The sequence below is a fragment of the Nicotiana tomentosiformis genome, chromosome 11 (assembly GCF_000390325.3).
Source record: "Nicotiana tomentosiformis chromosome 11, ASM39032v3, whole genome shotgun sequence".
NCBI classification, from domain to species: Eukaryota; Viridiplantae; Streptophyta; class Magnoliopsida; order Solanales; family Solanaceae; genus Nicotiana; species Nicotiana tomentosiformis.
This window is the reverse complement of record NC_090822.1, coordinates 54824799-54831065: the sequence shown is the minus strand read 5'-3', so window position 1 is coordinate 54831065 and position 6267 is coordinate 54824799.

The following is a 6267-nucleotide window of genomic DNA, read 5'->3' as shown; positions in this document are numbered from 1 at the left end:
ATCGAGGTTTGATTAATTGATATACTGTTGTTCCCAAACGCACATGCAAGTATACGTGGTCGTACAAGTAATATAGGATAGTAAGTCCAGATATCGGACCCATAAGGACTTGTGATTAACTATCAACTAAATTAAACTAAGACAATTCATCTATTCAAACGATTTTCTAAAGACTATTAACTACAACTAATCTAGAGTAGCAAACTAAGAGATTAAAGAAACAAGTTGGCGAAATTTTGAGACGAATTCAATGAGAGAAAATATTTTAGAACTATGGGTTAGCTAACAATCCCGTTAAGTCTTTCACTTAATTGTCTAATTAATTTATCTCGTTTATTGGTTGACATGGTTAATATTACTCGTAGCCTTCTCCCGAAGTACTACTCGCCTATTCAAGTTAACCTAACACCTATATTCCTATGGAATTAGGATTAACAAGAACGCATTAATAATTCCCGTACAATAACCAAGCAAAGCGATTAGGTATATCCCTATCCTAACCGCAAATCCGTGAGGGATATACCTAATCCAAGCAAATAATGTCACATTTTGCACTTCTTGGCCTTTAAGTGAGGGATGTCGTTGTGTCTTTTTGGTGTGGTAAATTTTAGAATGTAAGGGTCTTGTTCTTCATCTATACATCTCTCGAAAGGCTAGATCTCCATGTCTCCATCCAAACATAATGTAGAAAAATATTTAGAATGAGGATCAACATGCCCCAACTCCAAAACTACATTATTTTTTACATCCTCAATAATATATACTCCCTCAACCTCGGCATCATCAACAAGAATATGGTCTAATGATTGGTATTCTCATTTTAGCTCCTCAATTTGGTCTAGAAGATCTTTATCAGCTTCACACAACTCATCACTAAATTGTTGGGCGTTGGATGCAACAACCTTTGCACTCAAATATGTATCCAAGTCGCGAATAGAGCTGCCAAATTGGTCGATCTCTTGTCTAAGATCAGTTCTTCCTTCTATCAGCTGTTCTGCCATATTTGAAAGACCATCACGGAGAAACACATGAAATTTTACTAGTTGAGCTTGTTCCTCTAGCCATGATTGGCTCACTATATCTGCTTTTTCAAAATTATCTTTTTGTGGGAACTCGCTCTCTTTAGCCACTTCGTCCGCCTCGGCCTTCATTCTCATGATTGCTTCACTAATTCTTTGTATAGCCTTTTGATTTTCATCTTGTTGCCCGGCTGCTTGCCTCATCATGTCCATAATACGGGCACCACGCTCTACATCCTCCACTTCATTGCTCCTATCAAACTCATAAATATTATTAGAGATATCATAGTAAGGGCTCATAGAAGGGTAAAAAGAATTAGAACAACCATCTTAATGGCCACCTTGACAACCACACACATTATAAAAATTCCATTCATAAGATTGAGATTCACAATTTTGCCACATATGTGGTCCTCCACAATATGGACAGGTATCACCAAAATAAGAATAACTAATATTCGACCAATTCTCATTTCAAGATGCCATGTAAAAAAAATATAATATGAACTACACTAAACTAAAATTAAAAACTTGAATAGAAAAAAATTAAAAGTCTAATCTAACAAAACAGTAAATTTTAAAGTCCCCAGCAACGGCGCCAAAAACTTGTTGCTCCCAAACGCTCACGCAAGTATATGTGGTCGTACAAGTAATATAGGATTGTAAGTCCAGATATCATACCCACAGGGACTTGTGATTAACTATCAATTAAACTAAGAGAATTAATCTATTCAAACGATTTTCTAAAGATTAATAACTACAACTAATCTAGAGTAGCAAACTATGAGATTAAAGGAATAAGTTGGTAAAATTTTGGAGACGAATTCAATGAGAGAAAATATTCTAGAGCTATGGGTTAGCTCACAATCCCATTGAGTCATTCACTTAAATTGTCTAATTAATTTATCTGGTTTATTGGTTGACATGGTTAATATTACTTGTAGCCTTCTCCCGAAGTACTACTCGCCTATTCAAGTTAACCTAATGCCTATATTCATATGTAATTAGGATTAACAAGAACGCATTAATAATTTCCGTACGATAACCAAGCAAGGCGATTAGGTATATCCCTATCCTAACCGAAAATCTGTTCCCAATGCTCGAGTTCAAGATCTTGCTCTACTCAATCTTATATGCAATGTAAAATTTTCTCTCCCGAGTTCAATCCTAGATTGGTAGATAGTATTCAATTGGTGATCAAGCAATCAAATAATTAAGCGCAAGATTGAATAAATAAACCAATATGATAAAATAATAAGAACAATCTAAGCTTCAAACTACAACGTTCATGTAGCACCCCACTACTCTAGAACTAATAAACTATAAAATTAAAGAAAAAGAAGAGAAGAAAAACTAGTTAGAAGCCTTTTCCATGCGTGGTATATGTTCTCCCCTTCAAAGTGGCGTGTTCTCCCGCCAAAAATATGTTAGATCCATCCAAATTAGGTTTAGGACCCCTTTTATATGAGTTGGGATCGTATAGGGCCGAAATAACCTTATCTCGAGCGAAATAGGAAATATCCCGCACGCAGGGTCCTGGCTAGCGCTGAATCCAGTACGTTTTAACGTTCAAATCCTTCGTTGAGTTAGAAGACTTGATTAATTGTTGCTTATTTCCCTTTTTTGTCTTCAACTTAGGGGGACAAACACCAAAGTATGCCCCCTTTTTTTATTCTTTTAATTTACTTTTTTTTTTCTTCCATATTTTATTTAATTTTGCTCCAAATCTCTTCATCTTCACACCTCTTTATTCCTACACACAATTAAAATATAATATTAAGCATAAAGTGATATAATTAATACTCAAAAGATGATTAAAAGTACTAAAATATAAGGTAATAATGGTTAAATATATGTATTTTTGACCGAACATCACCACCCCACACTTAAACTCTTGCTCGTCCTCGAGTAAGCATTACAATCACTCTCAATAAATCGAAGCCTAGAAACACCACCACTTCGATTGATACTAACAATTAGGCTCTATAACAACTTAAACCATCAGATATACACTTCTTGATCATCGTGCAAGATATACAAGTCACAAACAAACAACAAACTTTTAACCTTCTAACCTCAGAGGGACTCTAACTCACCAAATTTAAGCTCGCTCACCTATTCTGTCAAATAAAGCTAATAATATCACCTATCTATCATGAAACAAGTGTCCTCACAAAACTAAATAGTCCATACATTCAAATCAAAGAATTAATATAATTTAAGGACTTAGTATCAAAGAACAACTCTCGCACTCACAAACGAATTCACATGTATGCACAAATAACCATAGGCTTGCCCATTATATACATCTCTGCTAATTAAGTATGCTCGAATAGAATCAAATAGGACTTTAACGGGTTGTAATGTTGGCTAAGGGACAAGTAGAAGAACTATATAATATTGACTTACACTTCCCTAAGCACTTTTCACTTTTAGACTTTATCGCCCATTATTTTCATCTCTTAATTTTATTTTTCAGCACTCTCTTCATCAGTTGTTTCACAAGTATTTCCCTCATATCAAGAAAGTTTTATTTTTTTTTTCAAAGAAATTTTTTTATTCTCTTTTTTTTTTCACGTCACATTCTTTTCAAAAGGGTCCTTTCATCACTTTCAGCTATCGTTGGTCACCATTTTTCACCTAATCTTCACTTTCTTCAAATTTATTAATTAATATCATAGTCTAAGTAATAGTGCTCAAGGAAGCAGGGTGCAAAAACTAGAGATTCAACAAAAGGATCAAGTCATAAATAAGGCTTCCAAACAAAAGGCTACAGGCTCAAAGGGCTAACTAGTGGTACAATATCTGAAAGGGCTAAAATTCACAAGACATATCAAAGAAAGCCTATTATCATCTTCTAAATAGAGCAACACTTTTATTTCGCTTCAATAAAATGCAAGACAAGTTCTAGACTAAAATGCAAAGCATGAAATATATGTAAGAAATTCTCACCCCACATGGCACATGTATCAATCAAGATAGATAAATTCTACTCTAAGACAGACATGATCATAGCGAACGACAAAATAAGAATAAGCTATATACAGAGTCATAGCCTTGAGCTTAGGTGTCAGAAAGTCTGCTATTTTATTCATTACTCAAGCACTCAGAGGAAAGTACTACTCAAGCTCAGGCCTAAATATGCTAATATCAACAAGTTACAAATTTATTTTCTCCTCCCTCTTCTACTACTCCTAAGACAAAGAAAAAATAATAATCTAATCCTAAAAAAAACTTTACCTGGTTCAAGTTACATCCACTGAAAAAGAACTCATGCACAAAGAAAAACCAAGGGGTATTATTACCTAACTAAAACTAACTAGAACAAAAAGAAAATATTTTTTGAATGTTTCTTTTCATTGGACCTTACTCCCTTAAGAAAGATGTCCACAAAATCCATCGTCGGGAAAAATCCTAATTTTCTGATTTTTTTTAATTTTTTTTTACAATTGATTTTTTAAATCAAAACCTACTACACTAAGAAAGAATATTACAATTAAGCTAGGGTAGCACAAAAAATTACTCAAACAATCTTCTCACCCCACACTTAAAATTGTGCAATGTCGTATTTTGCACTTCTTGGCCTTTAAGTGGGGGATATCGTTTTGTATTTTTGGTGTGGTAAATTTTAGAATGTAAGATCTTGTTCTTCATCTATACATCTCTCCAAAGGATAGATCTCCATGTCTCCATCCAAACATAATGTAGAAAAATATTTAGAATGAGGACCAACACGCCCCAACTCCAAAACTGCATTATTTTTTACATCCTCAATACTATATACTCCCTCAACCTCGGCATCATCAACAATAACATGTTCTAATGATTGGTATTCTCATTTTAGCTCCTCAATTTTGTCTAGAAGATCTTTTTTATCTTCACACAACTCATCACTAAAGTCTTGGGTGTTAGACGCAACAACCTTTGCACTCAAATCTGTATCCAAGTCGCGAATAAAGCTGCCAAATTGGTATATCTCTTGTCTAAGATCAGTTCTTCCTTCTATCAATTGTTCTGCCCATGATGAGACAAGTAGCCGAGCAACAAGATTAAAATCAAAAGGCTATACAAAGAATTAGTAAAGAAATCATGAGAATAAAGGCCGAGGCGGACGAAGTGGCAAAAGAGAGCGAGTTCCCACAAGAAGATAATTTTGAAGAAGCAGCTATAATGAGCCAATCTTGGCTAGAGGAACAAGCTCAACTAGTAAATATTCATGAGTTTCTCCTTACTTCTCCCGAAGTACTACTCGTCTATTCAAGTTAACCTAACGCCTATATTCCTATGTAATTAGGATTAACAAGAACACATTAATAATTTTCATACAATAACCAAGCAAGACGATTAGGTATATCCCTATCCTAACCGAAAATTTGTTCCCAATGCTCGAGTTCAAGATCTTGCTCTACTCAATCTTATATGCAATCTAAAATTTCCTCTCCCGAGTTCAACCCTAGATTCGTAGATAGTATTCAATTGGTGATCAAGAAATCAAATAATTAAGCGCAAGATTGAATAAATAAACCAATATGATAAAATAATAAGAACAATCTAAGCTTCAAACTACAACGTTCATGTAGCACCCCACAACTCTAGATTTAATAAACTATGAAATTAAAGGATGAGAAGAGAAGAAAAACTAGTTAGAAGCCTTCTCCAAGCATGGTGTATGTTCTCCCCTTCAAAGTAGCGCGTTCTCCTCCCAAAAATATGTTATATCCTATCCAAATTAGGTTTAGGACCCCTTTTATACGAGTTGGGATCGTGTAGGGCTGAAATAACCTTGTCCTGAGCGAAATAGAAAATATCCCGCACGCAGGGTCCTGGCCAGCGCGTGGCGCTGGCCTTAGCGCTGAATCTAGTACATTTTCACGTTCAAATCATTCGTTGAGTTAGAGGCCTTCATTAATTGTTGCTTATTTCCCTTTTTTGTCTTCAACTTGGCGGACAAACACCAAAAGGTGCCCCCTTTTTTTATTCTTTTAATTTTCTTTCTTTTTCTTTCGCGTTTTATTCAATTTTGCTCCAAATCTCTTCATCTTCAGACTGCTTTATTCTTACACAGTTAAAATATAATATTAAGCATAAAGTTATATAATTAATACTCCAAAGACGATTAAAAGTACTAAAATATAAGGTAATAATGATTAAATATATGCATTTTTGACCGAACATCACATACATATATGAAAATTAATATAAAAGAAAGTATAAAAACTATTGAGAGAAACCCTCCCCCCCCCCCCCT